This window comes from Pogona vitticeps, chromosome 3 (assembly GCF_051106095.1).
Source record: "Pogona vitticeps strain Pit_001003342236 chromosome 3, PviZW2.1, whole genome shotgun sequence".
NCBI lineage: Eukaryota > Metazoa > Chordata > Lepidosauria > Squamata > Agamidae > Pogona > Pogona vitticeps.
Genome location: NC_135785.1, coordinates 198,284,436 through 198,305,872, shown reverse-complemented (window position 1 = coordinate 198,305,872; position 21,437 = coordinate 198,284,436). Strand labels below are relative to the sequence as shown.

The 21,437-nt window shown below is 42.1% G+C and overlaps 1 protein-coding gene across 2 annotated transcripts in view; it reads left to right on the top strand.

Moving 5' to 3' along the window:
* Positions 1-516: 516 nt before the first annotated feature.
* Positions 517-21,437, top strand: part of AGPAT3 (1-acylglycerol-3-phosphate O-acyltransferase 3) — a 113,248-nt gene continuing 92,327 nt past the window's right edge. Inside the window, exons 1-2 of one of the 2 annotated variants that reach the window (XM_020783915.3) lie at positions 517-655; positions 2,621-2,721. The gene's annotated coding sequence lies outside the window, so the exon portion shown is untranslated. Of the gene's footprint in view, positions 656-1,012; positions 1,317-2,620; positions 2,722-21,437 lie in introns of those variants that run through there. The other variant, XM_078390508.1, reaches the window with a different exon arrangement.

Genomic DNA, 21,437 nt, shown 5'->3' with positions numbered 1-21,437 from the left:
ACTGGGTCCTCCTCTCTTCTAGGCGGCCGGCCGGCATTGCTCCCAAGCGGGGGGGGGGGCGTCCTCGCCCTCCTTCCTTCCTCCTCTCCCGCCGCCTCCAGCCCAGCTTTCCTGCCCCCGGTGGTCCGGGAGGAACGGAACAGTCGTTGCACAGGAAGTCGTGGCGGCTGCTGCTGCTGAGCGCGCACACACGCACACACACACACACAAAGACACAACAGCCGGGCGGCTGCACGCTTCGTCGTCGCGCACGCCCCGCCAGGGAGCAGCAGCCGCCGCTGCCTCTACCATCCTCGGGGGCGAAAGGACGCCCCTCGCCTCCGAGCCGGGCAACCTCAGGGCTTTTCCCTCGTCCCGCCTTCGCGGAGCAGCAGCAGCAGCAGCAGCAGCTTTGGCCGGCGTCGCCGCAGGAAGAGAGGCGTCGGCGTCCCCCCCCTCCCTTCCCAATTGCGGTAGCTGCTGGTGCTGAGGAAAAGTAGTGCCGCTGCCGCTGCCGCTGCTCCTTGAAAAGGAGGGGGGGAGGAAGAGGAGGAGGCTGGCTGGCTGCGGCCGTCGCGGTGGGAGCGGAGCCGCTTTGGTGCCTTGCCTCGCGGCTGGAGCGCGCGCGGCCACGGGGCTGAAGAGGTCCCTTCTCGGGAGGAGGCAGAGGCTGCAGGTTTGTGCAGCTTGGGCTGGAGCGGGAACCCAGGGATGGTGCAGGCGGGGGCCGAGCAGCCCGGTGGCAGACGCGGTCCTCTTCTCCCTTATTGTGTCGAGGAGCCCTTTCAGGCTTCTCTCTTTTCTCTTTCCCCCCTCCTCCCCCCCGCGCACCTCCGCGTTGCACAACCCGGGCTTGTGCCCTTCGGTGGCTGGCTGGTGCTGAGTTCAGCTTACTCCCCCCTCCCCTCGCACGGCGCCCCTCGCCTGGAGGCGCTTTCGCCGCCTTCCTTCCAACCCCCCTCCCCCGCCCGCCCTCCGTGCAGCCCTCTCCTCGTCTTTGCTGCAGTCCTCCGGTGCCTCCCCTCCCACCCCTTGGCATCCCTCGCTCGCCTAGGCTGCCAACTACTTTCTGCACCCCCTTCCCTTTTCTCCCTTTTCTCCTTGGCTCTCCTCTGCGTCGCCCGAATGGATGGGTCCGGTGTCTACCTCTCCCCTCACGCTGTATTGTGAGAGCTGTTGTCTTGATGCCGGTGGAGAGACGGGTGGCCTCCCCTCCTTCCGTCATTCTGCCCCCCCGCCACACGCACACGCACACAGACACACACACACACACACACACACAAACCGCTGTGGTTGCGACGAAAGCTCTTCTATGCATCTATCCGCGGTGTGCTTGTGTGAGTGTATGGGTTACTTGGGAGCCGACTTCCCCTTCTCGTTTTGTCACGCCTGGGTTTGCCTTGGCAGCGCTTGTCTCCCCTCTCACGCGCTCACGCCCCTACAATGGCTCGTCGTGACACCCCCCCCCCCGTTTCTGCTGTCCCGAAGGCTGTCACGCTATAGATCTAGGCGTCCTGCCCTTGTAGGTTGCAGATCTGGACGAGTGCAATTCTGTTTGGTCTTGAAGGGGGTGGGGTGGCTTTTTAGACCTTGCAGGGACCCCTTCTTTTATGCCTCACCTTTCCTGTTTCACCCTGTTTGCAAAGAAAACTTATTGTTGCGGGGACTTATTTTGGGGAGGGAGGCTGAATATTTTGGAAGCATGAACAAGAAAAACGGGCAAAGGCTAGAAGACCCTTTCGGCTCTCTGAACCTCATAGGTTATGTGCGCACAAGAACATGAGCTGTGCTTGCTGAAGGCCTTTCTTGCAGGTGCATTTTGTTCTGGTGTCTTCAAGAGTGTTTTGAGAAGGGAAGGGCTAGAGGTGTAGAGGTGGGATAGGTGGGCTCCCCTTTAGGTTGTGCTGTATACAGGGGAGATGAATGGACCTCAGAGATAGGTTGCTTGGAATGGCATAAAAGTTAGGCTAGCAATAATGCATTACTCTACAGATTCATGAGTGACATTTTATGATGTAGAAAGTACAGTGTGAGATTTGGCGGTGTGTGTGTTTTTTTTTTATTGTGGGTGTAGGAATCACACAACTGATGTGTGCAGCGGCAGTGGTCCAGTCTGAGATTTTAACAGATGACCAAGCTCACTCAGGGTCAACTTGACCATTTGTGTCACTGTGGCAAGACATAGTGAGATTATAAAAAAAATTACAAACCACTAGGTGCAGGTATGCAGTGCAGTGGTAGTCTGTACTCATGTTCTCTGCATGCACGTGAGGACCTATGAAGAATTGTATCAGAATAACATTTTTGAGTATGCTGAATCTATGTGCTGACGAGTGTTGCTTCTGAAACAGCTCTGATTGCAGTGTCTCCATCCTGGCTTAATGTGGCTGGACAGTATCCTACCTTTATGGCCCATGTCCTTCTTTTCCTTTGTGTGTGACAGCAGAGGCACCAGATTATCTTTAAGCAGCAAAAAATGTCACATATGAAGAGAACTACTGCCAACTGCAAATTGCAAAGATGGTGGCAGTGTTGGTCATTAGCAGCATGACAAGTGCTGTGAATATTTCTAATGCATTTTCACTTTGTAGAAAGTAAAATGTGTGTTTTCCCCCCTCCCCCACTAACATGCCTACTGCAGGAGGAGTGCACTGTATTTGAAGTTTCCATCTGCATCAGTTACCTGTGCAATGGCAGCCTTGTAGTATATGGCACCAGTGCTGCAACAGACACACTGCTGGGGTGAGTACCAAGTCTTTTCTGGAGAATAACTTGCCGGAACCATAGTAGCAACAGCCCTGTGGCATACAGAGAAAACTTATGTCACGTCCTAGAAGTTTAAGGTGCTTGCCTGCCAAGTTGCGGTGGGAGATTCTTCAAAAAAAGAGACACGGGGAAAGTAGTTTTTGCTTGTTCATTAGAATGGTTTATTAACATATATATATCTATTTAATCAGTTGTTTTAGATTTTAAAACTTTTTTAACTAATTGTGTTTTTAATATTCTCTAAGCTTCTATTTTAATGATAAACTCTTAATTGATTGTGATGTTATATGTACATTTTTGAAATGGCTGTATGCTGCCTTGTGGGGTTTTTTGAAGAAAGGCAGGATATAAATGAAGTAAACAAACAAGTAAATGAATAGTGTTTGTTGTTGCTGTAGCGTCTGAGGGCCTCTCTGTTTTCATGTGAATTAGTGAGCTTTTGTCTCCACTTCGCCAATTCAAACATGGGAACTTAAGTGATCAGTAGTTTTTCTGCAGAATGAAAATCCTTGCACTTAGAATGTGCAGGGCAATGGATTCTACTATAGCCATCTCCCTGACATGTCATTGATGGATTATGTTTGTTTATTTAATTATTTTGAATATTTATTTACTATCCTGAATCATGAAATCTCAGGGCAGGATACAACTAGAGCAATGTAAATAAATAGTTTAAGTCGTATTATGTTGTTCTTAAAATGTACACAATTTAAAACGGAAAACTGCATAAGCAATCTGGAGCCCTTTGGAACCATGCATATGACAAAGACATCCACAACCCATTTAAGCCAAGATCGTGAACTTCCAAAGGCGCTGCAGAGCAGACAGCTTTTAACTTGGTGCTAGACGCAAGTGTAATATCGACATCAATTGAGTCTCCAAAATAAAAGTATGTTAGTTGTCAGGAGGTACTAATTTTTTTTTGTCAGGTAGCCAGCTTGAGTTTGACTCAACCTTCCACCCTAACAAGGTTGGTAAATTGAATGCCCAGCTCACGGAGGGGGCAATGTGTAGCTTGCATAATTACATTTTAAATCGTTCAGAGAGTGCTTTAAGCGCTATGGGGTGGTATATAAGCAGCACGATTTATATATGTTTGGTATGGCCATCTTGGATATAAAGATACTCATTTAGGTTTGTCAAGCCAGCATCAGATCAACTTAAGTATCTTTTTTATGTTATATTCAAAAATTAGTACAGCTTTATTGGTCGTTTTGAACATTGCTTTCTGATGCACGTTTGGAGCAAATCCCCAATCTGTGGAAAAGCAAATCTTTTTGTAGTTATCTTGGCTCTGTTGAACTTGGGAATCATCTGGCTAATTTGTGATAGAACTCTGAAGCACTGCTTTAAAAAAAAAATCTTATTTAGCTGTAAGAGAACTCTTGAATAGTTCCTGTAGATAGTTTGCTTCTGTGTTAATGAAAAGCTAGTAGGAGCAAATGCAAATGGTCACTGGAGCTTTCTTAAACCCACCTGTTTCTGAGGTACAAAGTTGTTTTGACCTTACTCTGGAATTGGACGTTGCATCTTGCCAGATACATACAAATTGTGTAAAACTTTGGTAGTGGCAGATTTTGCTATGTCATAGATTTGTGAAAATGTGCTTACTGGATTTCTAGAGCAAGGCTTATTTTTATATCTCTTTTATGAGCCATGTCTCTTGGCAGGCTTCAATGCTTAGTTTTGATTATAGAGAGCCAAACCATGCCATTGATCTGCACCTGTGTTGCCTCATGCTTAAAAGTCAGTGATGTCTTGATGAAGAAGAAGACTTATTTCTAGTGGGGAAAATCATTAAGGAGTCTTATAATAGGGATTTATAAGTTCTTCTAAGTCTTCATAAACATTTCTTTTTGGTGGAACTGAGTGTGTGTGAGAGAAATTAGCTAAGATCTAGTAGCAAAGGGATCCTGTGACACACATGCCTGTCAAAGTCCACTGTGACATCAGGATACATCAGACATTGGCATCAGGAGAGATGTTAGCCTTAGAAGAGATGACTGAAAGACTAAAGCAGGAATAGATGGCAGGAGCTGTGAAGCATGACCAGGGGACAGCAGGACCAGGAGAAAGTAGATTTGACAATAATTATGGTGCTAATTGGCTCTTGGTTGTTTGTGAAGTAAGTGTTTTTATGCTTCCTTTTAGAGATTTAAGGTGATGATATGTTACTATTATGTCAAGTGTAGATAGCCTGTGGTTTTCTAGATGTTGTTGGATTGCAACTGCCATCAGTCCTAGCCCACATAGTTAGTGCAGTGGTACCAGCAGAAATGCCATCCTACAACTTTTAGAAGTTGTATGGAGATCTGTAGAGAAAGACTATATAAGGTAAGACAGACAGGACTTGGAGAAGAGTCTCTTCAGTCGTGTTCTTGGTATGATAGAATACCTTCCTCACAAAGGTCCATCACAATACGTTGAGAATAGAAAATGGTGCAAAGATATCTTCCCACCTACCCCCCAGCCAGCTTTTATTGAATAAAAATAGCTGAAGCCTGTTTACAATGTTGTTTTGTTGTGGATGCTGATAATTGATTTACTATAAACTACCTTGAAGGTATGTCAAATGTAAATATTGTTCTCTACCAGTAGTGCTGTATATTTATGTCTATTTGATTTAACCAGTTGAAGTAGCATGTTCTCGAGGTTACTGTCATTGACATACCTGGAAGGAAGCCTCAGTGATTTCAGTAGAGATGATATCTGAGTAGATGTGTGTTCATCATTTGTTTTGTAAATTTGCATTTATATTCAACCTTTTCTCCAGTGAGGTTTTTGCTCTACTCTCCCTACTTTATCCTGGCAACAACCCCATGAGGCTAAGAGAATGGCGATGGCCCAAGCTTACTTGCCCAGGACCAGTGGGTTTTGTGGCTGGATACACAAGTATTAAACCACAACTGTCTTGCTTTGAAACCTAGAGGATTTAACCTTTTGTTGGAGTAGCAGTGCATTCATCCTTACTTATCTAGGAAGCTATTTGTTTGTTTATTCATTTTGAGCAAGTGGCTTATTAGGTATTTCTAGGAGACCCTGGCAAGGGTTGCCTTAAGTTGGCATCAGCTTTATGGCACATAATAATTATCATTACAACGTTGTAGAAATCCTTCTTTTTTCTCTTTATAGATACAGTATTAGTAATCTCTTTGGATGAATGTGGGAGAGAGATTGTTGCTGGGGAGATTGGGAGCATATCTCTGGGCAAAGGGCATGGGGCAGAATGAAGGAGAGTAAAATTTTCCTTTCTTTGAACTGTAACAGATATCTGAAACGGGACTTTGTGGTCAGAGGATACAGTCTCTCTGTGTGTATACATTTGTTTTAGAGGTGTACAGATTAGAGTTTTCAGACTGCAATCCCCAGACTTCCAGCAGCAGCACTTAATGTGTATAAATCACATAACAGGTGCCTGAAATGAGATACCGAAAGTTAAATCTCTAGGAGACACTTAAAGACGGGGGTAGGGCAGGGCAGAAAGAGGAACTAGAAATGCTTTTACAGGACAGTGGTTGACGTTTCTTTTGCTCTGCTGAAAATCTTGCATTGAAAAATGCATCCCGATTGCCAGTGTAGTTGCTGACATGGGAATCTTACTTCCCAGCTGTGGTTGCCTTTCATGAAATGTGGCTGTTGAGTCACATGCGAACATCTCAAGGATTACACTAGAAGAGTTTCCAACTAATTTCTTTGGTAAATTGACAGGCTGAAAGCTGTCTTGCAGTCATTTGCAGGTGTCCTACAGGTATAGGAAGGCTGCCAGGGACACCTTTGGAGGCAAGCATATAGCTAATAACATCTCAGTACAGTACAGGATAAATCTGAACAACTGTCTTGACACGCTTTATCTTCAGGTTGTTCCTGGATCCAGCCTTTGAGCCCAGAGTCTCTCTTTAGTTCTGTTGTGTAATCTACCTGGCAAAATGCACATGCACACATTTATACATTGCAGTGGCACAGACAATTTTCCTGCATCACAGTTGTATCATGTAGGACATCTGTCATATATGAACTGGTTGTATTGGAGAACCTTCCTTCCATCAAGACCTTCCATGCTGTTGTTGGACTACAACTCACATAAACCTTAGCCAGTATACCCAGTGGTGAAGGGTGCTGGGAACTGCAGTTCAGCAACATCAGAAGGGTCTCACATTCCCACCCTGAGATGTGGACTTTCACAGGATTGCTTGCTATGTATACCATGCTCCATTGAATTACTTGTGCCTTTATGTGTACTTGACTATCAAATAAACACCGAGAATTTCGAAGTGAGAGTACTGATACATAATGGAGGATGTACATCCTGCTATCAATTTATGTACCTGTGTACACTATAGATGCATACAAAGCATATATAGAAGTTAAGCTAGGTAGACCATCAGGCATTTAGGCAGAACCTAAATGATGCAAATGAAACAACCCGAAGTAGAGCCAGAAATGCTCCTGATCAATTTCCAATGATTTGGTCAGCCTCACTAAAGAATGAGCACAAAATGAGACAGATGTAGTGTTGTCTGTCTAGCACTGGACAGGAATTTTAGATGGAGATTAGGGATCTCATATTCGGTGTCTTACACAGTTGAACTCAGAACATTGCCTGCATCCTTTTTCGATTGAGAATTGCTTGGCTGTCTTTGGAAGCAAGATCAAAACTTTGTAGAGGTCTGCAAGAAGTCTTGTCTTTGGAAAGAGAAGGTGATTTCCTTGGAGAGATGTCCCAGTGTCTAGTATGGCATTACGACATGCTTGAAATAAGTGACATCAGATGATGTCACTTAGTTCTGTTGGACTGTTTTTGAATGGCTAAAGTCTGGCTTGCAGTAAACCAGGGCAAGATACCTTCCATTCTTCTCCTGCTCTTAATCCAGGCAGCCTGTGGAGGGTATTGTATATCCCTGTTGGGCTACACTATTTAACTAATGAATTGGCTGGATTAATGAGAATCAAGTAAGACAGAGGTAGGTAACTGTGATCCTCCAAATGTTTTTGGATTGGAATTCCAATAATTCCTCATCATTGGCTATGCTGGCTAAGACTGCTAAAATCTGTAGGCCAAAAACAAACACAAACAAATAAAAAACCCAGCCAAAAAAATAAGACTCTGCAAAGACCACCCTTGCTCCTGGAAACCCTGATAGCTCTTGCACTAGAATAAGTTGCCAACATTTCACTACACTTTGAAGTTTAATGAGTGGTTTGGAGATGGTGACCTGAGGGGGGAGGTGGTGGCCATGTTTTTCATTACTTATTCTGGATCTAGATGACTGTCTTAATCTTCTCCCTTTCTTACTGTTCTAATACTGCTCTTTCCTACCAAGTCCCTGAATATTACTTATGTCATACCATATTTATACTGCAAATGAATAAATATGGGTAGGTGGCACACATCCTTGAATTCTGTCTCCTCTACCCCTTCATACATTTCTTTTGGTTTCTACAAAAGGAAATGTTGAATATGTGGTAATTCTCTTTGTTTTATAAGGCACTACTTTCCATTTTCCCCCTTCTGATTGATCTATATACACTGCACACATCAGCTTGAAATGTATTTGATTATAATCTCTACCGTGTCAGGTCATTTTATTTGAACCTTGCCAGATCATGTATTGGGAGGAATTGTTATATACAGTACTTATTTTACCTGTGTAGAATATCCGCGTCTATAGAATTCTCTAGTATGGGTCAGGAGAAGACATGCTGTACTAAAAGTTGCAATGTACCAGGTGTGATGCATGATTAGGCCGCTGTCTAGGGCCCCATGTTAAGCCAAAAATATAAAATTGTTCCACAAATTGTAGCTTTTTGCTGCTGGGATAGTGTTTTGTCCCAGTTGGTTTAATATCTACTGCTGTTTTCCAGGAAACTATGATACTAAGACGCAAGAATAAAGTACTCTGGTTAAAATTTCATTGGCTCCATGGGTGGGAGCATTAGAAATCCCAGTATAACTCACTCCATGCAAGTGTTTGTTTTCTAGGTGATAGATGGGGACATTGTTTATAATACTGTATAACTCAGTGTTTTCAAATGAGATGCCCTGAATGAAGGGAATATGGAGGGGATACAGTGGTGCCTCGCACAACGATGTTAATTGGTTCCAAAAAATTCATCGTTGTGTGAATCATCGTTCTGTGAAACACCATTTCCCATAGGAATGCATTGAAAACCGGTTAATCCGTTCCAATTAGAACGGATTGCCGTCCTTAAGCGAAAATCCCCATAGGAAACATCGTTGTGTGAAACAATGTTTCCTCCATTCAAATGCATTGCAGCCTTTCCAATGCATTTTAATGGTTTAGCGAAGTCAATTTTTGCAAATTTAAGTGTGTCATAAAAGGGTCAAAAACGGTTTTAAATGCTTGGAATAGCTTCTGCACCTTCTAAAATGGGTGCAAACTTAATTTGGCTTTGATCTCACTTTTCGTTAATTTTTGCTGAATTTTTCCCCCCACCAACTTTTGACAGCTGTCAAAATCTGACAGCTCCATTGTTTCCTATGGGGCACAAAAATATTCACCATAAATTAACGAAGACTCAGATCAAAGCCAAATCAGGTGTGCACCCGTATTAGAAGGTGCTTCAATGATCCCAAGCATTTAAAACTGTTAACAGCCACCTTTCCTGCTCTTTTTTGCAAACATCGTTCAGTGAAACAGTGGACCCAAAACGCAATCGTTGTGTGAAGCATGGTCCCAAAATCATTGTGCGAAAATTCCCCATAGGAAACATCGTTGTGTGAGGCGGCAAATTTTTCAGAAAAAGCCATCGTTGTGTGAATTCATCGTTGTGTGAGGCATTCGTTGTGCGAGGCACCACTGTATATACGATAATTGAGTTATAGTATTGCTATTAAGAAAATTAACTACATGTTACTTATAGCTAGTTACATTCAAATTCTGTTAAGAAGAGGTCAACTTACATATGGGGTGCGTGGTGGTGCTGTGGGTTAAACCGCAGAAGCCTCTGTGCTGCAGGGTCAGAAGACCAGCAGTTGTAAAATCGAATCCACACAACAGAGTGAGCTCCCGTCACTTGTCCCAGCTCCTTGCCAACCTAGCAGTTCGAAAGCATATAAATGCGAGTAGATAAATAGGTACCACCTCAGTGGGAAGGTAATGTCATTCCGTGTCTAGTCGTGCTAGCCACGCGACCACGGAAACTCTTCGGACAAAACGCTTGCTCTGTGGCTTTGAAACGGAGATGAGCACCGCCCCCTAGAGTCAGACACAACTGGACTAAATGTCAAGGGCAACCTTTACCTTTACCAGCTTACATAGTTTCAAACTGATGATGTGGGTGCCTTTCCACAGATGTCTTAAAGGATCATGGAGGCAACATAGAGAGGGAGGTAGTATACTGCATCATTGCATCTTATGATTTGACTTTAGTACTCTACCATGCTTCATTTGTTCAATAACTGCTAGCACAATCCTGTGCTTATGTAGTTTAAAAGTACCGGTAAGTCTTGCTCAGGTTAATGGAGCTTCTTCTAGATAAATGATTATCCCAACCCAAATACTTGGTTCTTTACGGAGACCATACTGTTCCTTATTCAGTTGACTATATAAAAGCAGTTATTGTACAGGGAAAGAAACTGCTGCAGAAATTTGAAATCAGAACTTATACTCCAAAACAACTAAATTGCCTTGGAAATGAAAAATTTAGTTTTGGGTGCTGCAGCATTGAGCATTTCAGCTTTTCAAATCCTAGGCTACCTTATAAGACTGTTGGAAAGCTCAAATTATGACCAGCTGTACTTGCTCTCAACATCCAATCAGCAACTGATTTTCAGTTGGATAGATATAATAGAATTATTTATTTATTTATTTGTTCGATTTATATCCCACCCATCTGGTATATTCTGCCACTCTGGGCGGCTAATAATGAAGTTGGAAGGGGCCTATAAGGCCATCGAGTCCAACTCTATTTATTTATTTATTTTATTTTATTTTATTTTATTTATACCCCGCCTATCTGGACCACCAGACCATTCTAGGTGGCTTCCAATACAAAATAAAACAATGAAACACAAGAATGTACATAATCATTCAATAACAATTATAATAAGATAAAATAAAATAGAAGAGAAGTAGAAAGAAAAGTCAGGAATTAGTTGGAGGGAAGGCCTGGATGTACAACCAAGTTTTTAATTGGGTTTTAAAGATACCCAGCGTAGGGGCCGCGCGAATCTCCAAAGAGAGGTTATTCCAGAGGCGAGGAGCCACCGCCGAGAAGGCCCGGTTTCGTGTCTTCTCCTTCTGGGCCTCTCTCGGCGTCAGGCTCTTCAGCCTCACCTCCTGACTCGTGCAGGTGATCTGGATAGACCTTGGTGGAAGCAGGCGTTCTGCCAAATATCGAGGTCCTAAACCATTTAGGGCCTTGTGCGTAAGCATTAACACTTTGAAGTCGACGTGGAAACGAATGGGCAGCCAATGCAGTGCGGTCAGAGTTGGAGAAATGTGTTGCTATTTTCTCACTCCGGTGAGGAGTTTGGCCACCGCAGTCTGCACCACCTGAAGTTTCCGCATCAGCTTCAAAGGCAGCCCCCACGTAGAGCGCATTACAGTGATCTAATCTTGAGATTACGAGCGCATGCACCAAGGTAGTGAGCGCCCCCGTGTCGAGGTAGGGCCGCAGCTGGGCAATCCGCCAGTGATGGGAAAAGGCGTTGCAGACTACTGACGCCACCTGCGTTTCCATGGTGAGCGTCGGGTCCAAGTGTATGCCCAAGCTGCAGACCCCACTCTTCGCAGCCAGGGTCACCCCCCCAACATGAGAGAGTCACCCAAGCCACCAACCACGGGGCCACCCACCCTCAGAACTTCCGTCTTGTCCGGGTTCAGCCTCAGCCCATTCTGCATCCATTGCAGTACGGCCCCCAGGCAGCGCTGGAGGGACAGGACGGCATCATCTCTGCTCAATGCAGGAATATCATTAAGTGTGCTCAGTTTTAATTCTGTGAAATTCAGTGAAAAATATTGATAGCTTCTATCTTAATCCAACACTAGAAAAGTTAAATGGCTATAGTTTTGCTTCCAGACCAGCTCTAACACTATGGCAGTCCTGGCTTCAGTCAGAACTATCTTCTTTTTGTGAGCATTCAATTCAGCCTTGAAAAGAGCCTGCATAGTTTTCACTGATTAATTAAATGTAGCAGTTCAGATCTCATTACTTCGTGCAAGGAAAAAATGTGTAATAAAGAAAACAGCTTGTTTTGTTCTTAAGGTTTGGTTGGTATGTTGTTGCACTGAAATGGAAAGCTTCAAATTCCTCAGTTAAGACTGAAACTGATATTGCATTCAGCATTTTCATTCTGTTTCCATATGTCCGATGAAGTAGGCATGTCCACAAAAGCTTACACCGATATATAATACTTAGTCTTTAAGGTGTACATGTTTTTGTTTTGTTTTGTTTCTTCGGATTTTGCCTCAATCAAGGCAGGCTTTCAGGGCTGTCGGATGTGCTAATCAATCAATCAATCAATCAATCAATCAATCAATCAATCAATCAATCAATCAATCAATCAATCAATCAATCAATCAATCAATCAATCAATCTATCTATCTATCTATCTATCTATCTATCTATCTATCTATCTATCTATCTATCTATCTATCTATCTATCTATCTATCTATCTATCTATCTATCTATTTATTTATTTATTGTGGCAATTTACTGGATATCTGTAATTCTATCCATACACAATGTAGTTTCTTCCCTTTCTGGAAATGGTTTCACATCTTAACTAATGCACAGGCCAGTCGACATAGCAGAAGACTGTATTTAAGCTCTCTTTGCCATTGGTGATTTTTCTTTGGAAGTTTTGTATTTCAAGTATGCTGGACTTATGTTATTTGCCTTACTTACCTTCCTCAAAGCACTCAGCATGGTGCACCAGCTTCCCAACAACCTACCTTTGAAGGTTAGAATATGCAGGCTCAGTGTCGGGAGATATGAATTTAAGATTCCCATGTCTTACCTATCTTGGTTCTGTTGGAAGTCCAAGATCTGATTCCCCTTTGCTTCTTCTTTTAAGTAGCACTTTTTCCCTTCCCAAAACAAACAGTTTGAAATACTGTATTTGCAAATTAATAATGACAGTGACCAAAGAACAGTAAAATCTCTATAAAGGAGAAATGATATGGGTTTCTGTACTCCATTACTGGGGAGTGTGCCCGGTTAAAAGTAACGGGACTTATTTCTGAGTAAACGAAGTATTTTGTCATCCTAAAGCCAAATTGTAAGAGAAAATGATGCAGTTTTTTACGTTACTCTCAGTAATATCTGTGTGATACCTGAGAGATCTGTTGCATGGCATTCACATTGCTAATTCAATCTGATTATGTCTTTTTCCTGCCAAGCACTTTTGAGACTTTTGCATATTGGCATATTTTAAATTGCAATTTTGCCTCTCCCCCCCCTTCCCAATCACACTTTGCCAGGAATGTTTGCATCTTTTCCCTACAATTGAAAGTGCAGAAGAAAAGCCATCCCTGTATAAACTAAAATCCAAGCCTGTTTCTGGGAAGAGTGGGAATATTGCAGATTGTGTGAAGACTTCAAAATAGCTTTACTTATTGTTTTGTTTTGTAGGGAGGTTTAAAAGAATCTTTCTCTTGAGATAATACGATTGACTTGTGTTGCCAGGGATACTCTCGTCATGGTGATCTGAAGCTTTTGATAGGGTCATTGTTTCCTCCAGTGTTTCACAGTGAAAGTCTGACAGTTTGAAATACTGCAGTACAGTACCTGGTGCATACTGTACGTCCCAGTGTTGCCTTAGGTTCCTGGTGGGCAAAAACACACCCACCCCAATTAACTCATAATTTTAATAAATAATAAAATATGACTTATCTATATAGTGAAAAATACACAAGTTTATTTCTTCTGTATTCTTCTTGTTCCACCTAAAGTTTCTCTTGCGTCCATCTCCAAAGTATATTTGCCCCTCAGTTTAAAACATTTATGATACTAGTTTCCAACTAACTATTTTCACAGCCACCTTGGGGAGGAAATAGAGGAATCTGAGGGGTCAAAGCACAAAATTTTACACCACCAAAATGGCTTATTAATATTATTTAAGCCAATGCACCCTTCTGTATGAAGGCTGACTGATTGACGTACATCAAAAATAAAGCTGGATTTTATTCCCACTTTCATTTAAATAATCTCAAACATTAAATCTATTTAAATTCACATTGGTGAAACAGAGTCAAAGATTGACAGATGAGACAACACAAGCTAAAACATAAATGCAGTCATATAGATTAAGTAACACCCTCTCTTCCCTAATGTGTGAAATGCTGTACACCTCTAGCTCTTACACTTTGTCCTTGGTGCGAACCTAGGAACTCGTTTTTTGAAACATAATTTCCTGAATTTCTTAGGGTTACCTGGATAGAAGGAAAAAAAACAGCATTTTACTAAAGGGCTTTTTTGGCCAATCTAGTGAATGCCTTCATGAACTAAAAATGACACCATGTATTTTCACCTGTAAAATATGGCACAATGCTAGAAGAAGCATAGTGAATGGTCTGTGACACAGTGCAATCACCTGAGCTTTGAAATGAGTCAAAGAGCCTGCCTTTTTGTAACCACATCCAACCATAACCTCTATTACAAATAAAATACTAGCCCTATTCTTTTTACTGTACCTAGCTATGCTGACATAGCATAAACCATGTAACCTTTGAGAGTGAATTGTCCCAAGTTAAGAAATTGCTGTAGGTATATGAGTTGCATGACTCAGTATGCCACTGATAATCAGTTTGTGGTGATTTCTTAACTTGAGGTAATTTGCCTCCAAAAGTTACGCCATTTCCATAGCTACACAAGAAGGTTTGGGAAACATGAGAAGAGTGCCTCTTGTGTTGTGCTTATTGGTATGGCAGACTTACTATTTTTGTCTGAATTGTTCCTTTTTAACAAATTAGTAACTGATTATGACACTTCAGAAAGCAAGATTGCTAGTGACTAATTGGGTTTAATGTAAAAAATCTTGATGACTTCCCTGCAAATATTTACTTACCTTTTCTGCCAGGCACATGAACAAATAGCTTGTTAAACAAATATTTATGAACTAACTTTATTTAAAACAAGAATATTACTCAGGCTTGTAATCTAGCTGAGAACATTTATCCTTCCTGTCAAAAAGTTTTTCTTGTATATGTGAAACTGATATTTTAATCTCAGCCACTGTTCCTTCACCACTGATGAAATGGAATTAGTCGAGATATATACAGTACAGCGCTGTCATAACAATAACTAAAAATTCATCCTTCTATATGCCCTCCTGGAAATATGACATGCCATCTCCTAGTGACCCTACTTGTAACAGATTATCTCTCTGTGACCTTTTGGCATGTTGATAATAACTCTAAATATTCAGTGTTTCTCCTAATCCCATGTACATATCAGTTAGCTATAAATAATAATACAATTACAAAATACCTATACATTTATAAATGCCTTTTTTTTGAGGGGGGGGGAATGTATCAAGGCAGGATTCAGGATCCTTTAGATTGAGTGTGACAATTTACAGCCTTGAAAGGCTGAGAACTAGTGGTTTAGACTGCCCACTTGCAGGCATAGAGTGTCATTTATGTAAGCGTATAGCACATCCAGGCAGGCATATATACATGTACACTGCCCAGAATAGTACAGTGCACTAATGGGGGCGGTATATAAATCTCAGAAATAAATACATATATAGCTTGCTAAATGGATTGCTTTTGATGCTGTTTGATTTGAATCAAATGACAGTGTCCACATGTGTTTTGACTTGGAGCACTCCTTTTCAGAACTATGCTGCTCCTTTTTGGCACTAAGGCTACGTGATTAGTTTTTTTTTTTTTTTTTGCATAAGTACGCTTGATTATCCTGTGTTGTAGCCCATGTAGATGGTTAGTTTGCAGCACAATATAGATGTGGGCAGTGTTATTTGAGGTGACATCCCTGTGATGTGTTTGGAAGATTGTGGCATTGAAAGGGATAACAGAGAACACTTCCTTTTCTGTTTTCCTCTACTCTACTGCTTTAATTTTTTAAATATATTTTCCTGTTGGTGCAACAGTATTCTAGATAAATGAGATACATTGGCAGTACCATGTTAGGTAGACGCATGGCTGTTCCATTATGTCATTTTCTTTATTTAAGGAAAGTCACCACGGCCCACTGGATGACAGCTGTGGGAAAAGGAGGGGAAGGCAGCAGTAAGGGGAATGTCATTAATCGAAAGGGAGATGAATCTGAGTGATCCGAAGATTCTTCTCTCATGGGAGAAGAAATGTTGATCAATCTAAATGGAAGGATTATTCAAGTGAGAGATAAATTAGATTGCACTAAATGTAAGAACCTTTTAAGTGTGAACCATTTGAATGTGCCCTTATTTGGCTGAAGTCTGGGATAAAAATGTATCATTTAAAAATGACAGCAATAATTCAGTGAGAATTAATTACCAAAACATATATTATGACTGATCCTTCCTTCCTTCCTTCCTTCCTTCCTTCCTTCCTTCCTTCCTTCCTTCCTTCCTTCCTTCCTTCCTTCCTTCCTTCCTTCCTTCCAGCCAATGATAAATTTCTGCTGCTTGAATTAAAACTCACCCACCCTCACTTGTGTTCTAAAATATACTGTAGGTCATGATGACATGTATTGCTTATTTTTACGCTGCTGAATTTTTCCCCTGACATTATTTTGTAGGTGTTAATCTACTTCAGGTATGACATTTTCCATGAATCCTGTACTAAGGACTCCATTCTTGGTCTACAGGAGTAAAATGTCATACCTTAAAATTCTTACTCTCAGCAGATAAACCTTGGGAGAAGCATTCAGCTTCTTAGAATGAAAAGAATCTTGCACAAAAGCCAGGCAGCTACCAAACAATAGGGTCATAGTGGAGAGGTAAGGACATCCATGTAAGATCAGAGGGCTTTAATCATCTCAAAGCCTTAGATTTCCTATCCTAATCTACACTAATAGCAAATTTACCATCGGAATACCAATCCTTGGATAGCCAAAATGGCACCATTCTTATATATGAGGGAAGTATCGATATAGTTCCAATCTTTTGAGTTAAAAATTCTGAAAGTTTAAGAACAGTTCAAATGAAGACTGAGTATAATATGCAGTGCACATGAAGTGCTGACTGAATAGTGTAGGGGCTCAATAGAAAGGAAAAACATGGGAAGGTGAATAGAATGGGTTTTCTTGGGAAATAGTATGTCTGTCTGTCTGGTATTGTCAATATGAAGACTCTGCTGCAACATTTTGTTGAAGGTTCTGCTTGTAGCATGTATAATTCCACTATATTGAGGGCAGACTGTGTATAGCTCCACCAGGTATCTTGGACAGCAAGTCCCATTAGCTCCACAACATGATATGTGCGTGGTAAAGGAGTTGCAGTCTTATAGTACTTGAAAACTGCAAGTTGCCAACGTTGTTCTATACTCATGATAGCAGTTCCCTTATCACACCACTGGACTGGGAATAACTTTATGCCAATATTGTACTTAGTTTTTATGCCTTCCTTTTATTTTTCCATTTCAGAACTTGTGTTTGGTATATGAAGGGATTAGGGCAAGATCATGATTTATATATAAATCTTTTAAATCATTTTCTGCCATTCTTCAGATCCATAATTTAGTACCTGCTATTTATGTTAGCTGACGTTCACCCAACATGATGACTGTGTGGTCCTGCTATGCTGGGTAGCTGTAATGCCAGTGCTATGCTAATGCAATGTACTGGAAAATCCTGAACTCTCCCAGCCTTAAAGTCAAGAGTGCAAGAATAGCAATAGGAACAAAAGCTAATGTAACACTGATAGCCCACAGTATCCCTGGCAACTCTGCTGCCATGCACAATCACAATCATGCTTAGTGATGACAAATCCCTTCATTAGCCACATAAGCAAAGCAGCAAACAAAACTTAGAAGAGCCTAGAACACTGCAGAACAGCTCGGACAGCCCTCCTCATCGGCCCATAAGCCAGAATTTGTAAAATTACTTTTAAAAAGTAATTAAATTATAGTTTTGTATCCAGAGTAGTTGGTTACTTTTATAGCTGCAGGGTTGTTTTTTTTAAAGTAACCATTCATTTTTTAAAAGTATCCTGTGAACTGCTAGACTATGGTACAAATGTATTCTCCTTCCATCCACTTTGTCATCACCTTGATACCCACAACAAAGCAAAGAGTGATAGCATAAGGCAGTGTTTGAAGGACAATTTTCTTTTTCTACTATTTAGTGAGTCTGCCTCTGTAACTATTAACATAATTCAAAATTATAGTTGTAGAAGCAGTAGAGTTACTCTTCCTTAAGTTACCATCACAATGTAATGTAATTGTATATTTGTTATTGAGAAAAGGAGCTAATTACAAGTATTATCTGTAACTACTTATTTCAAGAGGACGTGGTGGCGCTGTGGGCTAAACCTCAGAAGCCTGTGCTGCAGGGTCAGAAGACTAGCAGTCGTAAGATCGAATCCACGCAACGGAGTGAGCTCCCGTCACTTGGTCCCAGCTCCTTGCCAACCTAGCAGTTCGAAAGCATGTAAATGCGAGTAGATAAATAGGTACCATCTTGGTGGGAAGGTAAAATGGCATTCCCTAGTCACGCTGGCCATGTGACAGTGGAAACTGTCTTCGGACAGGCGCTGGCTCTGTGGCTTGAAAAGCGGGATGAGCGCCGCCCCCTAGAGTTGAACACGACTGGACTAAAATGTCAAGGGGAACCGTTACCTTTTTACAAGTATTTAATTATCTGTAACTATTCATTTCAAGGTCTTTGTATGAGCATAGATGTTTCCACCCTACTCCATCCAAGCCTCCAAAGATCTACAGTGTTTCCCTGAAAACAAGACACAGTCTTATGTTAATTGTTGCTCCAAAAACACATTAGGGCTTAATTTCAGGAGATGTTTTCTTCTTCATGTACAGCCATCTATATTTATTCAAATAGAGTCATGTCATCTTCTGGTGGTTGAACAATGGTGTAGGGCCGGGTTTCACTTAACTAGGGCTTATTTTTGGGGTAGGGCTTATATTACGAGCATCCTGAAAAATCATACTAGGGCTTATTTTCAGGTTAGGTCTTATATTTGGGGAAACAGGGTATATCCAGTAGACTTACAGGTTGAACACATAGATGTCTACCATCTAAGGCAGAGGTTCCCAGCCTTGGATAACCTAAGTGTTCTTGGAATACAACTCTCAGAAATCCCGGCCAGCACAGCTAGTGATGAAGGCTTCTGGGAATTGCAGTCCAGGAACCACTGTTCTGGTTTGGGAACCTCTGTTCTAAGGGAAAGAGTTTGTGTTCCCTGAGGTATCAAAGAATTGGTACAGAATACAACATAGAACAAATCTATACTGCTGCTGTGTGTTAGGGAAATAAACTTTTGAATAAAAGAAAGAGATGAAGAGGGCATATAGCTGTGCAAACACACTGGCACACGAGAGAAAATTGTATGTTGTCCCCGTGGGAAGTTGGGAATCGGTGGCCTGACTCTTGCCTGGCTCTGTTCCTTCTTGGAAGACTGTCCCCAGAGAGTGCAGGTTAGAGAGAGTTTCTCGGCCCCGTGGAGCCTCAATTATGGGGTTCCGCAGGTCTTGATTATCTCTCCAATGCTATTTAACATCTATATGAGGCCGCTGGGAGGGGTCATCAGGGGATGTGAGGCTTTTTTTCATCAGTACGCTGATGATACTCAGCACTACATCTCTTTTTTTTCAACAGCACTAGATGCTGTTTCGTCCCTTGAGCGCTGCCTGGGGCCTGTTCAGCAATGGATGCAGGAGAACGGACTGAGGCTGAATCCAGGCAGGATGGAAGTCCTTTGGGTGGGTGTCCCAGACATCTGTGGTCTGGGAAACTTCCTTTCCTTGAGGGAGTGACTCTTACCACCAAGAGTGAGGTTTGGAGTCTGGGTGTACATCTGGACCCAGCGCTCACCATGGAGACCCAGGTGTCGTCAGTGGTCCGTTCTGCACATTTCCACCTTTGGCAGATTGCCCAGCTGCATCCCTATGTTGATGTGGGTGCGCTCACCACTTTGGTCGATGCGCTTGTAGTCTCACGATTAGACTACTGTAATGCACTCTACGTGGGGGTGCCTTTGAGACTGACGTGGAAGCTTCAGATGGTGCAGAATGCGGCTCCCAGACTTCTTACAGGGGTGAAACGGTACCAACATATTTTCCCCATGCTGGCCGCCTTGCATTGGCTGCCCATTCGTTACCATGTTGATTTCAAAGTTCTTACGATTACATATAAAGCCCTAAATGGGTTAGGACCTCGATATCTGGCAGAGCGCCTTCCCCCACCCAGTTCTGCCAGAGTCACTTTTTCCAGCCAGGCCAGGTGGCTGAGGGGCCTAACGCCGAGAGAGGTCCAGAAGGAAATAACGAGGAACAGTGGCCCCTCACCTTTGGAACAACTTGCCAGTAGAAATCCGCCTGGCTCCCTCTCTGGGTGTTTTCAGAAACAAACTTAAAACCTGGCTATTTGGGCAGGTTTTCCCTCCTGCCGTATTTAATTTCTCATACTTTCGCCACCTTGGATCTATAATATATGTTTTTTGTTTTATTGTTTTTGAATTTGTAAACCGCCCAGAGTAGACCTTTGGTTTAGATGGGAGGGATAGAAATCCAATAAATAAATAAGTATGGCCCAACTTCATGGAAATAAAACCATGCACAGGAAGGCAGTGAGTTTTAGTCCCATCTAAGGAGATATAAATGTTGCCTCCATGAGGAAACTTTTGCTTCTTGAATGTCTGCCAGATATAATACTTTTTATGGAAAAAGAAGTAATAAAAGTAAAACACACGCTTTATGCTTCACAGAGGAACCTGTCAGGAACACACTCACAGGAACAGACAAAAGAGAGGTACATATAGTATTTATGGGGTTTAGCTCATGTCGTATCACCTTCCTCCTTCCTTTGTAGGATATAGAGTTCCTGGCCTGTAGATGAGGCTTTCTGTAGAACTATGTTTCAGTATAAGAGGAAGCCTTTTATTACAAAGAGGTGCCAGGTTCCATTCCTAAATGTGGGCTCCTGCGAGGGGACTGAAGACAGACCTTACTCTAAGACAGCTGAGTCACTCATCCAGTCATTGGGAATGGTAGAGAAATGGGTTCCGCTGCCAGAACCTGGAAATGTCACTTATATAGACTGTTAACTCACAGTTGCCATGATGGAACTAGGAACTGAAGTCCAAAAAAGTAACTTTTCAAAGCTGTGCTACTGATCTAGTGGTCTGGTAATCTCCTAGTTGATGTAATCTAAAGAATGCCTCTTCAGTGTGGGTTGAGAGACATTTTGTTTGCAATAGTTAATGGACCCTGTATTGAGACATTTTACATAAGGCCCCTCTTTATGCTGATTTTTTATCATTTACTTTTTCTCCATCCCCCAAATTGTCTCTTGAGGTTCTTTGGATGGATGTACCCTGTTTTCATTTGCAACTTTGATGCAGTTTAATTTAATCACCAACAATGGTAATGTGTGGTGATTTTTCAGATCAAAGTCATAAAGTGTAATTAGAGCAGTTTAGCCCCTTGGTAGAACTTGGGTTCCATTTAGCATAAACACTAGAAATTAAAGTATTTAATGTCTAAATCTGCTGCTATGGTTGCTCTGTAAAAGTGTGCCCTGTGGGTAACAAGGGAATCTCCCTTATTTA